The 18,139-nt window shown below is 42.6% G+C and overlaps 1 protein-coding gene and 1 pseudogene across 1 annotated transcript in view; one reads left to right on the forward strand and one right to left on the reverse strand.

Annotated features, from left to right (window-relative positions):
- Positions 1–4,010, reverse strand: part of LOC126699164 (actin-depolymerizing factor 7-like) — a 28,708-nt pseudogene extending 24,698 nt beyond the window's left edge.
- LOC126699159 (receptor-like protein EIX2) overlaps positions 1–18,139 on the forward strand; it is a 171,203-nt gene that overhangs the window by 40,619 nt on the left and 112,445 nt on the right. The window lies entirely within an intron of this gene.

The raw sequence follows: 18,139 nt of genomic DNA on the forward strand, positions 1-18,139 counted from the left end.
CCTTGGTTCTATCCAAAAACTCATGATTTTTGGTTTAAGTAGTTGGTTTCCCCATAGGCTCGGGTCCGAGGACCATACAGTGCCTTGGTTCTGTCCAAAACTTATGATTTTTGCTTTAAGTAATTGGTTTCCCCATAGGCTTGGATCCGAGGACCATACAGTGCCTTGGTTCTGTCCAAAACTTATGATTTTTGCTTTAAGTAGTTGGTTTCCCCATAGGCTCGGGTCCGAGGATCATACAGTGCCTTGGTTCTGTCCAAAAACTCATATTTTTAATTAGTTTCGAGGATTAGCCCCTCGACCATGGTGTGGGGCGTTAACCTGATGTTGGAAGCCTCTAGAACTGCCCGTGCCATTGACACTGCGAGGTGTAGCCCCTAGCGGAAATTTGTGTCAGGGCAACGACAGCGTGTTGCTGGAAACGGAGGAGCTTTCGCAGATCTTTGTTTGACAGAGGCTTGATTCCGCCACCACCTGTGCCAACGCACAAGCCTTCCCCACAGACGGCGCCAATTGTAAGGACACAATTGGTAGTGACCCAAAAAAGATATTGGGTCCGTACATTTAAGGGCCCGAACAATATCATTTGTAGAGCGTGGGCTTGAAAGGCTAGGCCTGGGTCACCGAATAGCGGGTTAACCATGGTTTCTATAGAAATTTACATGAAGGCGAACTTAACGTATCTAGCAAGACCTTCTTCTGACGCGGCGTGAGTGGTTTCGGTTTTTAGACCTCGTCCGAGGAGCTTAGTGTTCTCATTATTCTCCTGGTTTAAGACTTTTTGGTCTGGGTCCCCCCTTTCCGTTGGTTCTTTTTCCCTTTTATACTAACATTTACCCTCCCTCCAGTGTCCATGTGTAAGCTCCACTTTCTGGGATTGAGACTTGTCCTATCCGCCCATACCTAGAGTAGTTGGGGGTGGTTGTAAAAGTTGAATAGCATGGTGAAGAGCATGGACCTGTCAGACGTAGAGTTCTTTATTGCAGTATTGGCAGCTTTTTCACTTGGCCTGCTCCTGCACTGAGCTCATCCTTTCCTGTAGGGGCTCTATAGGGTGCCGAGCATAAGATTGTCCTCGGCCATATCCTCAGCCCCTTTTTTGGACTTTCATTATTCGTCCTCGGCAATAGTTCTCCTCGACTCAGGCTTTGGACCCTAACGTAAAGTGGGCCGGGGCCACAAATTCTCTAGCCCCACAGTTTAGTTGTTTGAAGAGTTCTCCCCAATCACCTATGTTACTTAAATTCTTCTCCAACAAAAAAAAAAAAAAAAAAAAAAAAAAAAAAAAAAAAAAAAAGAGAAGAAAAAACTTGTGTTACTCAAGAAGTACCCTACTCAAGAAGTATATGAATAAGTCTAGAGCCACACACAAAAATTCACAAATATCAAGAAGACAAATAGTTATTAATAATTTGATAAGTAAAAAAATTAGATTAATTTCATGTTCAAATAAAAATTGATAAAAATTTGTCCAATCAATTATTGTGAAATCTGTTGTCTTCATAATATTCCTCATGCAATTATTGTCTTTAAAAATGAAAGACTTGCTTTTTATAGTGTAAGACTTATGAAGTACAAGCTTTTGATAGTTGAGTTAACTAAACCCACACAATGGAAGACTTTTAAAGTACAATCTTTTGATAGTGGAAGACTATGCAAATGGGTTGACGTGTTGTTAGAGAATCCGAAGACGACTCAACATGCTTTCGCTAGGCTAAACTCTATGAGCATGGATCACGAATTGATTGAAAATTTTGAAGGAAAAAAGTTTCCATTCAAACTTTTATTTTATCATTTTATTGAATGTGAATTTTGAAAATTTAACTATTAGATTGCACATTTTTATTATATCCTCTATACTTGTAAAATTTCAAAAAGATCAAAGATCAATAGCTATGTCGTCAATCAAATGTTTAAATTTCAAGTTTTTGTGATTTAAATTTATGCATAAAAAATAAATTTATTGATTAAATAGAAAATAACATCCAATTTGAACGAAATTTGATATACATGTTAAGAATATAAAAAATATGTAATCTATCGGTTAGATTTTCAAAATTCACATCAAATAAAAAGATATATGAGGTGTTTGAAGGGTTTATCTTTAAAGTAATTGGATAAAAACCTTGTCCAATTCTTATATGTTTTATTTTATTTTGAATTAAAAATCATTATTAAGGTTTGGCCTTAGGGAAGGGAAAAGGAGAGATTCATCAAAGTTTCAAAAAAAAAAAAAAACTAAGGTTAGGCCTTTTTAGAAGTGCTAGTGCTGTAAGTTTTGTCTTCCCATTTCCTACTCCCTTCCCCTTTCTCTTGTGTCTTAGTATTGTTAACTCATCAAAAAGAAGAAGAAAAAAAAAAAAACTAACATTCTTCTTATTTTATCAAGCATACTATATATATATTGATAAGAATGTCGTAACTTTATTAAGAAAAAGATAAAAACATTACATCTTGAGTCAAAATTGACTCAATCATAATAGGATTTTACTAGTCTCATCACATGCGCTTTCCGCGTGCAATAAAGTTTTTTTTTTTTTTTTTTTTTTTTTTGGTCTAGTGTCATAATTTTCATTTAAAAAAAAATATATATTTTGGATAAGTTTTTTGTGAAATCATGGTTTAGTAGGAGAGTATCCTATTTTGTAGGCATTTTAAATAGAGTTGGAAATATATTTTTATTGGGTTGTCCTTAAGTTTTTTTTTTTTGTTATACATTTGATTGATAACATATTTATTAAACTTTAATTTTATTGAAAATTTTGCAAGTATAGAGGATATAAAAAGAAAATGTAATTTAATGATGGATTTGTCAAAATTCCCATTAATAAAAAGATATTGAGTAAAATTGTAGTATTAGGTTATAACTAAGTTTGTTGCCAAATTTTGTCCTTTAAATATTATGAAAATTGTTATATTTATAACATTACTCATGCAATTATTATCTTTTAAAAAAGAAAGACTTTTTTAAATCCTGACCGTTGATTCCTCCTATCAGCACCAATAACCGCCTTGATCAAGTGATCAACCTGATGAGCCCCTTGTCGTCACACTGGATCCCACCCCACTGCAATCTGTCTCCAAGTCACAGCTCAGACGGTCAGATCTTCCTGGCGAGAGCGGTGGCCACGTCGGCGTAGAGGGACAAGTCCGGGTTGTTGTATTTGGATCGGACGGCGGAGAAGGCGTGGAGAGCGAGGGCGCAGTGGTCTTGGCGTAGGAGCTCGCGTAGGGTAGCGAGAAGGTCGGCTTTGAGAAGGTGGGAGAGGATGGGGGAGTAATCGGGTGTGGAGGAGGAGGACTTGTGAGCTCACTTAAGGGTTTGGATGCGTTGATGGCTTCGATGCTTAGGATGCGGCCTTTCATGAGGTGCCTAAAAAGTGAACTTTCTTAGGCACCGTTACATACTGAATTGCTTATTGTTTTTTGGCCTTCAATATAATTGCATGCCTCCAAGGTATGGCCTCAGGCCAAATATAAATTGGAATCCAGTTTCTAGTTTCATTGTCATTAGCATTTTGAGTACTTTCATTATTACACGGGAAGCAAATTTGCCTGGAGTGTTCTTTGAGTGCTAATCAAGATTTAATACACATGGTACCTTTATTCTTTATTTCAACACCCTACTATGTACACCAAAGGAGAAACAATAATCTTTATGCATATAGACTTATTTGAGGAAAATTAGAATTACCATGCAATGAAAAAAAATCTTGCTTTTCTGGCAATTCTCATCAGTGATGAAATCAAACTCGTAGGCAGCATAGCTGCACTCATTAGAAGGCAAAGATTCAATAAAGTCCTCATAAGTTTCATCTGGGCCGCTTTCCAAGTTCTTCACCACCACTTCTTGATTCTCAATTTTGAAAATAATAAACCAGTAATTCCTCTTTGCTTTTAACTCCACGAACTTCACATTCATCATTCACAGCCATTCCAGATACTGCATTCGCCTAACCCAAAGATTTTATTTTGGAAGAAGGAAAAAAAGTTATGTATCAATGGCTGAAGGCCTAACAGAACATGTTATACAATATCAAGAAATCCATAACAGCACTTGGTTTAGTATACTGTGTCATAATTTATTGGACAAAGCATATTGTTATTACTAGATTGCATCACAAACAAGTGGACTCGTTTTGATTGTGGCATTGAGTATAAGAGATGACAGAAATAGCTACCTTCTGTCCATTTTGTAAAAATGTTGGCATCATGGAATGCAAATAATTTTATTCTCCCATTTAGTTTGTGCAGGATGCGATCAATAAAGTTTATATATCTAGAATATTTCCAAAATTAAAATAACAGGAAGCAGCAAGCAATGTTCATTTTGGAAAATTAAAGTACATTACAATAATAATAAACAGTGTACACTATGCAGGCATATATATTGGCACAAGTGGCACATTCCTAGGACTAGTTTCTAGATCTGCTTTGCTTAATTTCTAAAAGTAACCTACAATGATGCAGGCATATATATACACACATGATAATAGAGAGAGAATGTTTTTGGATTTGATAAATTATAGAGAAAAATACATGTAATCCATCCTTATAAATTAACGAGGATTTATATTGACTCCAAAGTTTTTGGGCTAAAACTTTGTTGCTGTCGCATAAATATTGAAGAAAAAATAATAGTGTTGAAATTAAAGAGAAATAAATAAAATAATATAATATAAACCTAGCATCTATCTTTAACAAATAGAAAAAGACAAACATTATCCAGCTATTTGAAACAAATATTAAGTTGTAAGTGATACAATATTATAGGGAAAAAAACTGCAAAAGAAAAGGGCAAGTTTTGAAGATAGTGATGGTGGAAAAATTTTAGAATCTAATTCAAAAGTTTGAGATGTTTTACTATCAATGAAATGAGATGTAACCATTGATATGTAAGTTTGTAACCAACTCGTTTCTAAGAAGGAAGCCTAGGCTACAAAAGAGTGGGTCTCTAAAGTCTACTTCTCCCTGCCAAATTTGGCCATCAATCTTTGAGGAGAATATTCTTAGAGTTATTTTCTTTAATCTCAAAGAATTAAATAAAAATACCTTGGATCTTGAGTTTAAAGTTTTTAATCTTTTTTTTTTCTTTCTTGAAATATTCATTAAATGTACCCAATATTTTAATATAGTAGTAAGTTCACTACTATGCATATAGACTTATTTGAGGAAAATTAGAATTACCATGCAATGAAGAAAAAAAAAGTTCTTTTCTAGCAATTCTCGTATCAATGATGAAATCAAATTATAAACAACATAGCTGCACTCATTGTCAGACAAAAACTCGGTTAAGTCTTCATATATGGTTTCATCTGGGCTTCCAAGTTTCTCCACCACCACTTCTTGATGACTTGGCAGCCACGTCAGCAAATTATATTGTGGTTATGAGGCGATTTTGGCCCATTAGCATTGATTTTTAAAATATTTAGGCCCGAAACACTGTTTGGGAAATATATAGCAATATACCACTTTTTTAGGTACTCGAGCTTGCCAAGCTCGAGTACCATGTTTTTTTAATCCACTATCGCCCCATATTCAACGAGCCCTATAGTGGCGTTTTTAAGCCCTATAGTGACGTTTTCGAGCCAAAAAACGCCACTATAGGGCCCCTTGAACCTGTTATGGGGACTTATAAAAAAATTTTGCAGGAAAACGCCGCTATAGGGCCCAAAAAACGTCACTATAGGGCTTAAAAAACGCCACTATAGGGCCCCTTGAACCTGTTATGGGGACTTATAAAAAAAATTTTGCAGGAAAACGCCGCTATAGGGATCGAAAACGTCACTATAGGGCTTAAAAACGCCACTATAGGGCCCCTTGAACCTGTTATGGGGACTTATAAAAAAAATTTGCAGGAAAACGCCGCTATAGGGCCCGAAAACGTCACTATAGGGCCCCTTAACCTGGTATGGGGGCTTAAAAACGCCGCTATAGGGCCCGAAAACGTCACTATAGGGCTTAAAAACGCCACTATAGGGCTCCTTGAATATGGGTCGATAGTGGATTAAAAAAACATGGTACTCGAGCTTGGCAAGCTCGAGTACCTAAAAAAGTGGTATATTGCTATATATTTCCCAAACAGTGTTTCGGGCCTAAATATTTTAAAAATCAATGCTAATGGGCCAAAATCGCCGTGGTTATGAAATATAATACCAACATGAGCCCGCGTATTTCTTTATTGGGCTCACCATGTTGGGCTACTTAAAAGCATAAGTCTCTTTGAGTTTCAAGGATTTTTTTTCTAGAGCCCACCAGTGAGGACTTATATATATTGTCATTGGCAACCTTGGGAGATGACATCAATGTTCTTTGCTTCTTCTTCTTCTTTTTTTTTCTCTTTTTTTTATTTTATTTTTTTTTTTTTTTTAATTAAGAATAACAACAATAGCGTAACAATATAAAAAATGTGCATTACAATTTTCTCATTATAGTAATGTGTTTAGGCGGACCTTAATGAGAGTGTGTGGGGGCCTTTTTTTTTTTTTTTTTTTTTTTTTTTTTTTTTTTGTATATGGTATGTTGGGCTGCCTCCTGCGGTAATGGGCTGGGCTGCATCCTGCGGTGATAGGCCCTAGTGTTTCTGAGTAAGGGAGCTGGGGCCGGTCCAATTGTAACTCAACTTGGGCCAGTTTGTACACAAACTTATGCCTTGTCTACTAGGAGCAAATTTACGACAAGCAGAATTGTGACAGACGAGTTACGGCAGGCAGATATAATAATAACTAAAACAGAGTACTTTGACTTATTTAAACAAATGGCTATGTATTCCCTGCTAATGAAGCATGATTACAGTCATAATGATATCAATCACAGAGAAAAAATAAAGAAAATAATATTGGCTAATTTAAATGGGCATAAATTAAGTTTTAAGCTTAGTCTGCCGCAGCAAAGCCAAAGAGGAGAGAACGCCTCTTCTCAATGCAAATAATCTCTCAGGAAAAAGATCTTGCCGTAGGGATTAATGGCTTTGAGGGAGTCGGATCTGAATGGTTATTGCCCAAAAAGAAAGAGTCTTTGTTTGCGTTTTGGAAGAAGGTAAGATTTGAAGGGGGAGAGAGGGAAACCGATCTATTGGTGCATGCCCATTGAACTAACTCTCCTTTTTCTTAGTTTTCCTTTCTTTTCTTCTCTGTTTTCTTTCTTATCTTTTTTTCTTTTCTTCTTGCTTTGTTTTTTCTTTTCACTCCCGAAAATATACTCTGTTTTTCCCTCCCCCCTTCAGGGCATGGCAAGAGCCTTTTTATAGCGCCTGCCGTGGCTAGTGTTTTACTGTCTTGCCCCTTAACCGCCTTTGTCTGGTCTGAGCGTACTTGTCGACCACCAGGACTGTGCAACATCCACCCTTGCCAGACAGAGGCAGGTTTGTTTTGTTCCTCTATATACCATAACATTTCTTTCTGCCACGGTATTAATGCTTTCTCTCTCTACTCTCAGAGCATGCACCCAACGGTTCCCCCTCAAACTTGCCTCTTTTGGGTGGTCTATCATCCCAACAGGACGTACCTCCCAAAAGAGGCTTGGGCAGGAGCCGCAAATAGATCTTTTTCCCTCTCTCCACCACCAAACCATACCCCCTTTACCTCTTACCTCTGGCCCATGGCCCCACCATGTCCTATATTGGCTGGGTACAGGCTGGTGGTGCCTGGGCCTTGTGCGTGCTTCCCTTTCAAATTTGTCCAAGAGTCTGCCTGCCGCTCATGCATCTGCCGCAGCCTGGAGGCTCTTCGTCTGCGTTTCCTGACCTTTCATGTGGGCTTTCCTTTGGTTTTTCGCTCCATTCAGGAGTTGGGCTTCGTATGATGATGGGACTTACATTTCTTTGACCCACTTTTGATTTTTTTTATTGCCTGCCACATTGAATTGTTATTCCTGCCGTAATAACTTATTCCTGCTGGACCTCTTTTTTGGGCCAGCCATTTATCCCTTTTCTCAGTGGCCTGTTATGGGCACTGTTTTGCTTTTACTCATGGGCTCCTATATCCCTTTGGGCTTTCCTTTGGGCATCCATGGCCCGATTGCTTTCTTTGGGCTTCCTCGGCCCGTTTGCTAATTCCACACTCCCATGGGCTTTTTACTAACTTCATTAGGCTTCCCCGGCCCAATAACCTTATCCTTATCTTTGGGGTTCATGGGCCTGCCATAAACCCCTTACTCTCTTAGTTTGCATTGCTTTGGGCCTGCGGCAGCCTTTTCTTACTTTTCTACCTCATACTCTGCCCATGGGATGCTATTTCTTTCTTTCCTGGCTTCCTTGAGCCCACTTGTCTCTTCAAGACCCATTTATTTATTTGTTGGGTCTGTGATCCATTATTCCTGCCGCTTGGACCTAATGAGTTTTTTTTCTATTTATCTTGTCAATTCTTTGTGGCCCTCATCATTGGGCTTTTCTGTCTGCCTGGGCTTTCACAAATGGCCCTCAACATTTAGCCCTCTGAACATATGAAACGTTTCTGCGATTCATATGTGAATGAAAAGGCGTTTCTGCCCTTCTTTCATCTTTTTTTTTTTTTCTTCTTCTCTTTTTTCGCGGGTCTTTTTTAAGCTGTGGACCCCTTCTTATACATATATTCTCCTTCCTGCCGCGAACAGGGTTGTCTCTTTGAATTTCCCAGTTTGGCAGTTATTTTCAAAACAGAGCCGCCACTTCATTAATTTCATTCCCTTTTGATGGCTGACCTGTCACCTCCTTTCGTGCTGATATTAATGACCTGGGTATTTAAGGAAGAATCCTTTTGCACTTTAATCACAAACTCTTTCTTTTCCCAGAACATACACTCTCCGTCTCTTACTCTCCTTCTTCCTTTCAAACACCCATACTCATCTTCTCCGACTAAGCCTCTTCACCATGTCGCCGGTGAAAAGTCAAGGCTCTTCCCCCTACAAAGGAAAGGCGGTTGTTTTCGATTCTCCTGCCGTTCTTGAGGAGATGGAACATTCCGATTCGGAGTGGTCCGCTGAGGAGGAGACGGAGCGCGACCCCGACAGCGAATGCGCTCCTTTAATCGACCCTTGGTATGAAATCAATCCTCACTTCCCAAAAATCCCTGGTGACTATGTACCGCCGCCGCCGGGTCGTGTATTGATTACCCTTGTCCGGCGAGACCCCAACGTTTCTTGGGCTCCTTTGGCATCTTCAATCCCCGATCTATCCATTCGCCAAGGTGTTTTGCTTCCTGTACCCCTTCATTTTGAATTTGGGTCCGGCACATCCTCAGGTTGGAAGGAATAGGTTGACAACGAGCTTTTCGATGCGGGTTTTATGGGTTTGTTGCAGCGAGCCGGCGTCTTGAAGGCTATAGTCTCGTCTCGCTGCTTGTCGAATTTCCGGGACCTTTATAACCTCCGTCATTTGGTCCGGTGATGGTGTACCACCACCCACACCTTCTTTTTCTTGTGCGGCGAACTCACCGTGACTCTCGAAGATGTGGCTAACCAGTTGCTTTTGCCCATTCTCGGCAATACCGATCCTGCCGCCTTAGAGCTTTCTCCTGAGGAAGAGGCCATTGAGGTTTAACTGAGGAAAAGGATGACCGGAAACGCCAAGTTGTCCTACTGGGTGAGTTTTTCCTCTAAGTTTTCTGCTGCTGCTGCCCGCCGTGCGGCTTTTATTGCATTTTGGCTTTGCAAGTTTGTTTTTGGGTCCCACCCCCACTATGCCATAAAACCTTTGTACTTTCGTTTGGCTATCAAAATATCTGCTGGGGTGAGCCTGCCGCTGGCTCCTATGTTCCTGGGGCACTTGTATGTTCAATTAGATATCCTCCGTAATGATGAGGGTCAGGCTGGGTCCTGCCATATTGTCACTTCTTCCGTTCATTGCACTATACTTCAGCAGTGGTTGTTTGAGCGTTGTGCTTAATACTTGACAAAATGTAGACCCGCTCGGTTTGCCAGAGAGAAGTACCAAAGTTGTCCGAGAGTGATTACCGATTTTTGTGGCAGGTTTGAATCCGATTTCCCGCTTGCTTTTCGTTGGTCTGGTTTGAAGCCGATTGGCTATTTTGTGGTTGAATCTTTTGATGAGGTTTCTCTTGGAGAGCCTATAGAAATTTGGGTGCTGATTATACTTGTGTAGACTCTGTCATGGGTTCGTTTGTTGACACCGTTGGGATTACTACCCCATTAGTCAGCTTTGATGAAACTGGGATTACCAATCTTGCCGCTACGAATGCCGGATGGCTGCCTTACCTAGCCGATGAAGGCATTAGATTTGTTCACTATTCTGCCAACCGGGTGAGAAGGCAGTTTGGATTGGATCAAGACATCCCCGATGACATTTCTTCCCTCATGGGAGCTCCTACTTCAGTCTGTCCATTCCTGCGGCACACTACCTTTGACTTTTGGAAGAAGCGTTTCAGTGCCGTTACAGTTCCCGGTTCACTAAGCGAAGGTGTCTGCACTTTTCCCATGCACGGTTAATGGCAGGTAGTGATGGATTCATTTGTGGCTGAGTTAGCGGGGAGTCATGGCTTCTCCCTTATTCCTCCTGAAGGGCTAAGCATGGTTGTCTCGGTTAACCCTCGCCTGCTGCTTCCCTCTAAATCCGTTTTGGCGTATGCTAGAAAACAGAGCCGGTTAGCCATTTTTAATGGGACGCAGAGAAGAAAGGATGGTTTTGGCACGCTAGCGACTATCCCCCTGGTTAGGAGAAAAAAGTTAAGGTAATCAATCTCTCTGTACCAAGCAAGAAAGCGCCTGCCAAACCCAAGTCTGCTGACAAAACCAAGCCTGCCACACCATTGCCTCCTGCAAGTGCTCCGCTGGCTAGCAGGACTCGTGGTAGCAAAAGGAAAACTACTCCTCATCCCGTATCTGCCACTGAACGGAGGGTAAGTTATTTCTCCCTTTTTTCCTTTTTCGATAAAATTTCTTAATTTTCTCGCGGCTACCTCGCCAATTCCTTCTGCCTCTTTCCTTTTAGACCAAGCATAAGGAAGACTCCTTAGTTACCCACCCCATTTTGCTCGATGAGCCTGAATCTGAGGTAAGTCCTTTTTCTCCACTTCTTTCTTCTTTCTTTTTCGCCACTCGTCCGCCATGGGTCTTTTGCCCCTTTTTTTGTTTTTACTTAACAAAAATTTTCTTTTTAGGAGGAGCCTGAGCCTCTGTCCATATATCGCCCATCGCCGAGGAATTTCCACCTCCATGGGCGTGCCTATGGAAGGCTTTTTTAATGGGGCCGAGGCGGTATTAGCAACGCCTGCTCCTCCTGTTGCACATAAGACTCTTGCCAAAACTCCCACCCCTTCTGCCGAGCCGGTACTTAGAAAGGGTACTTATGTCGAAGGGGTTGGTGAGACTACACCCTTACCTGCTGAGAGACCCACTCCTCGAGAAGGAGCCATTCCTTCTGCCGCTGTTCAAACCAAAACCACTTCTCCCGTTCTGCCGCTTGTGATTTCGACTAGTGACCCTTTTGTAGTTATCTCCTAGGCTGCAAAGGGTGGTGCTTCACTTGTTGTTACTCCTTCCTCCATTCCCGGCTTCGCTACCCGTGGTCTTGATCCGGACTTATCTTTAGAGGGATTTGATGATATCCTTGAGGACCCTGATGATGCACCCGTGCTGAAAAAGAGAATTTTCGATTTTGATGAAGAGGGTAGCGGTTCGCTGGAGCTTGACTTCATGGGTAGGCATCTTCCTGCCCCTTCTCTTTTTTTTTTTTTTTTTTTTTTTTTTTTTTTGTATTTGCATTTCACTTGTATGCTTATCTCCCCGTTTGCAGAGACTTCTGAGGGGCCAGAAATTGCAGCAGACGTGGGAATGACTGCTCTTGCCGCACCCGTAGCACCTATTCCTGCCGCACCCTCAGTACCTATTTCAGCCGTACCTACTACCCCTGTTTCTTCTGTGCTTGCAGTACCTGTTTCTGCTACACCCGTAGCCCCCATTCCTGGTAACTTTGGAAATTTTTCTTTCTCTTCTTATTTCATCTTCTTTTTCTGCAAGCCTTTTCTTCCAGTGCCATTTTTTTTTATTTTGCCTTGCGTTTCCCCCCTCTTTTTTTTTTATAGTTCCACCCCCTACTATCCCTTCTCAGTTGGAGACGGGTAGTAGTTTCGCCACCGTCCCGGATGATGCTGCATCTTTCTTTGTCCGCTTTGACCAGCTGGAGGTTAACAACCTTGGTCCGGCATACTTCTGGGCTTCCGGTCCTTCTTATGTAGACTTTTATGGCTTCCGAGTCCCTGAGGACTGCGTCTCACACTTAGTGATGATCTACAGTCATCACGGCAATCTTATGCAGGAGTTTCGCCTTAGTCGTTCTTCTAGGGAGCATTTCTTGCAAATGCTGGGGTGCATGTTGAATGATATCGAGCATAACTTCATTCACTGCGTCTCTGCTAGGAGGATCCTGCAGTGGAGGGTCATGATACAGGAGCTCATCAGTGTGGGTTTCGCTGTGGAGTTTATTCTTGATCACCTATGCAAGATTGCTCGAGCCTTTTTCATGAGGAGAGTCCAGCCAGCCGTTGAGGCCATAGACACTCGTATTGAGCTTTTGAAGAAAGAGGTGGCTGATTTGGAGGGCCGCCGTGAGCGTCTTCTTTCCGGCGTTGGTGGACCCAGTCGCTTTGGCGATCTGAGTCTCATTTCTGGACTTCATTGATGATAACACCGTTTCCTTTCCTTTTCTTTGTTTCTCTGTTTTTGTTATGTCATACAGAACACTTTTATGTTTCCTGCCGTAGTTACTTGGCTTGTGTTTGCCACAGTTTGGGTTTGTAATAATGCTACACTTTGCTACTTTTTCTTTACTATTGCTATGATATGATGCTAATACTTCGTACCTTTTTATTGCATATTCATGAAAGCACGTTACAATTTCTTTTGTAATATAATCACTTGGAGGAATAAAAAGAAAAAGTAAAGGAAACATAAACAATCAACTAAGGAAAGGGGGTCGACCACATAACTTTCTTCTTTAAGCAAAATAACGCTTCAGCCATTTTCCATTAATGGGGTCCATCAAGTCCCTGCCGTCCATTTGAGTTAGGCGATAATACCCACTTTGATGCGCTTCCCTTATCACAAGGGGTCCCTCCCATTTTGGTGCAAACTTGGATGGTCTTGCCAGACCTCGCCTGACGTAGTTTGCCATTTTTAACACTAGTTGTCCTTCCGCAAATACTCTTTCCTTGGTCATCCTGCCGTAGGCTTCAGTCATCTTCTGCCTGTATCTCCGGTTGCTTTCCTGGGCTTCTTCCCTCTTTTCATCAAGTTCTTCCAGGTCTTCAAACCTTTCTGCCGCAAAGACTTCTCCCTCTTTTTCTTTTTCTCGCATCTGCATAACCCTTAGGGACGGTGTCATTATTTCTGCCGGACTCATTACTTCAGTTCTGTAGACTAAGGAAAAGGGTGAAAAGCCTGTGGCTGACTTTGGTGATTTTCTGTATGCCCAGAGAGCATCTGGCAGGTGCATTGCCCATCCTCCCGCATACTCTTGGCTCATCTTGCTGATGATTTTTATGAGAATTTTGTTTGTTGCTTCTGCCTGCCCGTTCCCTTGAGGGTAGTAGGGTGTTGACCTATGGTGCTTAACTTGGTAGAATTCTAGCATTCTCCTTACATCACTGTTGACAAATGGCGTGCCATTGTCACTGATGATCTTGTGGGGCACCCCAAACCTCACAATTATATTTTCTTTGAAGAAGTTTGCCACTGCTCCCCCTGTGGCCTTGTGGAGTGGTACTGCTTCCACCTACTTAGTAAAATATTTTGTAGCTACCAATATCCATATGTACCCACGTGATGGCGGGTTGACTGGTCTTACCAAATCTAGCCCCCAAGTGTGGAAGGGCTATGGGGTGACCAGGCTGTGCAAGCCTTGTGATGGGTATGAATTAAGTTGGCTTGTACCTGACAACTGTGACACTTCTTTACAAATTCTGCCGTATCTTTCTTCATGGTTGGCCAGTAGTAGCCCATCTGCAGCAGGCACATGTAAAGCTTTTTCTTCCCTTGATGTTCACCACATTCCCCTGAATGTACTTCTTTTACCATTTCTTTAGCCTCTTCAGGACCCAAACACCTCAAAGGGTCTCCATCATATCCTTTTTTGAAAAGGACCATGTTATGCAAGAAGTAACGTGTTGCCAACCTCTTAAGCTTGTACCTTTCACTGTGCCTTTGTGGCAGGACGTTTTCTGCTAGGTATTGCACGAAAGGGCTTCTCCAATCCTCGCTGATGAACACAGCATAACTCTCCTCCCTGTTTGCCGCAAGCTGGCAGGTCCCACATTGGGTTTGGACTTGATCTGCGTCTTTACCCATGCTTGGCCAATAGAAGCCTACCCTCTGGAGTCTACAGTAAAGACTAACATCCCCGCAGGACCTGCAAGTCTTGTCGTGTATTTCTTTCAATTTTCTCTAGGCTTCCTCCTGGCCTATGCATCTAGATAAAATCCCACCTGGCATTCTGCGGAACAACTTTTCTTTTACCAAGGCATAGTCTTTTAATATCTTCAATTCTGCTGCGTCGTCTCCCTTCACCAAGGTTTCCTTTATGGGGATTCGCCAATCCCCTTCGCCCTGTTCCTCCCAGAACTTTTCCTTCAACACTTCAATGATGGATTCTTCCCTCTTACTGACTTCTATATTAGTGCTATTCCCTTTGAAGATTATTTGCGAACCTAATGCGGCTAACGCGTCTGTAAACCAATTTTCGTTTCTTGAGGCATGTTCTATCTCAAAAGTTGAGAATTTCTCTTCCATTTTCTGGGCCATTGCTCTGTACGGAGCTAGGCTGGGCTCCTTTAAGAAAAAACTTCCTTTGGCCTGGTAGACGACCAAGTTCGAATCTCCTAGTACTTTCAAATGTATGACTCCCATTTCGAGCGCTGTGGCAAGCCCAGTTAGATAGGCCTCGTACTCCGCCATGTTGTTTGAACAAGGGAATTCCAGCTTAAATGATAGTGCCACTGCCTTGTCTTCTTCATGATACAGAACTACACCCACCCCTTTGGAATGGGTGGTAGAAGACCCATCAAATTTCATTACCCACTGTTCCCTGACTTCCTCTGCCATAACTACTTCTCCTAGAACTTCATCATCCAGTGGGAATTCTTCATCTCCTGGAAACTGCGTCAATAAATTTGCTATAGCCTGACTTTTCACTGCCCTAGGTGTCTCCATTCTCAAGTCGTATTGTGATAACTGTAACAACCACTGGGATATCCTGCCGGAGAGAATCGGCTGTTGTAACAGAGCTTTAATGGCATGTGACTTAGTCATCGACCACACTTCGTATGCCAAGAAATAGTGACGCAATCTCTATGAAGCGTATACAATGGCTAGGCACGCTCTCTTTGCCCTTGGGTAACGAGTTTCTGCATCTTTTAAGGCACGGCTGATATAGTATATTGGCTGCTCGATACCACCTCCCTCCTCCTGAGCGATCAGTGCGCCGATGGCGTACGAGTTGGTGGCCAAATAGAGTAGTAGTGGCCTTTTACAAATAGGGGCCTGCAATGTAGGGAGGTTCATCATTATCTGCTGCAGCCTTTTGAAGGCCGTCTGCTGCGCTTCCCCCCATTCAAAACTTTGCCCCTTCTTAAGCAACTTGGTGAAGGCAGATGTGATTGATGCCAACCCAGGGATGAATCTCCGGATATATGAGACTTTTCCTAAGAAGCTCTTCAATTATTTTACTGTGGCAGGAGGTCTCACAGTTGCTATTGACGTCTATGCCTCTGCTGTGAACTAGGAAACTCAAAAATTTCCCAGAGGACACTCCGAATGCGCACTTGAGGGGATTCATTCTTAGCTTAAAAGCTCTGCATCTTTCAAATACTTTTTTTAACACCCGAAAGTGTTCTTCTCTTCTCCTTGACTTAACTACTATGTCATCCACATAGTCTTCTAGCTCCTGGTGCATCATGTCGTGAAATATGGCCGTCATTGCTCGTTGATAAGTTACGCCCGCATTTTTTAGCCCGAAGGGCATCACAGTAAAATAGAAATTGCCCATGGATGTTTTGAAGGCAGTTTTCTCTGCATCCTTTGGCGTCATCTTGATCTGATTGTACCCACTGAAACCGTCCATGAATGAGAACATGGCATTTCCTGCCGCAGAATCTATTAGTAAATCCATGTTTGGCAGTGGGAATTCGTCTTTTGGACAAGCTTTATTGAGATTCCTGAAATCTACACAACATCTTATCTGCCCGTTCTTCTTCTTTATTGGTACTATGTTGGATAGCCAGCGAGGATGCTGGATAGGCTTGATGAATCCTGTGGCTAGCAACTTCTGTACTTCTTTGACTATTTGCCCTTCTATTTCTGTGTGAAATATCCTGGCAGGTTAGGCCACCGGCTTGGCCTCTGGGTCCACATTCAACGTATGCGCAACAAGCCTGGGATCGAGCCCCGGCATTTCATTGTAATCCCAAGTAAAAACGTCTTTGAATTCTTTTAGCAACAGTATGAGTTCTGACTTCTTCTTTTTTGCCAGGCTTGCACTAATTGAGATGGGCCTTGGTTCTTGCGGGTCAGACCCTAAGTCAACCTCTTCCAACTCTTCCTCTGCCATAACCTGGATGTCCCTTTCTGCCGCAATTGCCTCATCCTTCTTTTCTTCTTTTCCCAAACTTCCTTCAGCAACGCAACACGCCCAACTCTTGTGTTGCTCTTTTTAGGTGGAACCCACTTGCATCTCACCTGTGGGCCCACGCACCTTCATAATTTATAAACAATCCTGCCATCAAGGCCTCGGACCCTGATGCACTGAGGCATTTCGTCTGGCTCTGCGGCAGGCGCTTCTTTCCTTTTTTTCTTTCGCGCCAGTAGCTCTCTTAAATCAAGTTCTGGGTCATCTTGAACATCCTTCCACCTTGGCACAAAGGTGCCTCGTGGCTTTGCAACCGAATTTTCTCCAGATGGAGCCCATTGGTCATAAAACATGGTTTCCACCAAGTGAGCTTTTGCCTACTCGAACGGCGAGGGGTTCGCCGCTATGCGTATCATCCTGCCATTCAATCTTCTCTTCACACATTGGTGGTAGGTGGACGGGACTAGTCGGTGTTTGTGTAACCAAGGTCTTCCCAAAAGCACATGGTAAGATACTTCCGTTCTGACCACGTGGAAGCGAGCTAGAGAGGCTATAGGGCCTACTTTCAACCATAACTGAATGTGGCCTGCGGTGTACTCACCTCTTCCACCGAATCCCGTTACTTCCATCGGGCATCCTTGGATCTTTTTCTCTGAAATTCCTGCGGCTTGCAGGGTGCTCAATGGAATGAGGTTTACGGAAGCACCTATATCCACCAGGGCCCTCTTGATGGGGATTTGATTTATAGATGCTACTAAATAGAAAGGCCTCCTATGATCTGGGTGCCCCACTTCCATATCTTTACTGCTAAATGTGATTTCTGTTGATTCCTGCAGGAGGGCCCTGTCTTCTGGTATCTCTGCTGACAGGCATTCCACCCCTGCTCCGGAGGCGATGCTTACCAAAGCCTCCGTGGCTATTTTTATTTCTTTTGCTGTAAGTCCCAACTGGTCAAATAGATTTTTGAACTTGGCACTCTGCTGAAGAGTGGTAATCACCGCGGCAGGCAGGGCCAAGTTTTCTTGCTCGTCTTCTCCCGGGTCTGCACATATCACTACTGCTGCTACACCCTTTCCCTTGTTTTGGGAGTGAGTTTCTTTGGACTTCCTGCTGGGTCAGCTCTAATGTGCCTTCTTTGATCCTGCGATGCACCAGTCTGCGGAGCGCCCAGCATTCTGCGGTGGGATGTTGTACATAGTTGTGCAAGCGGCAGAAGCGAGGATCCCTCCTTTCTTCCTCCGTAGGCTCTCTAGAAACCTGGTTGGGTTTAAAGATCCTGTCCGCTATCCATTTGTCAAGTAGCACATCCAGCTCCTTAGGAGTGCATGGTAGGGGTGGGGGTGTATTATACTCCTTCCCCTCTGTTTTCCTTCTTTGGTTTCCAGTGGACACCGCCATAGTCTGCGGTGCGTTCCTCTTGTCTGAATTGGATTTCACGGACTGAGCCGTCTTTCTAGCTTTCTACAATAGCTGTGCAAATTGGGAAATCTCCAGATTCTCCAGGACAGCTCTGAACTCCCGAATCATATTGGTCATGCACATTTCTACCAACGTCCTCTCCTCACAGTGATCATAGCAATCAAGTGC

Source organism: Quercus robur, chromosome 9 (genome assembly GCF_932294415.1).
Source record: "Quercus robur chromosome 9, dhQueRobu3.1, whole genome shotgun sequence".
NCBI lineage: Eukaryota > Viridiplantae > Streptophyta > Magnoliopsida > Fagales > Fagaceae > Quercus > Quercus robur.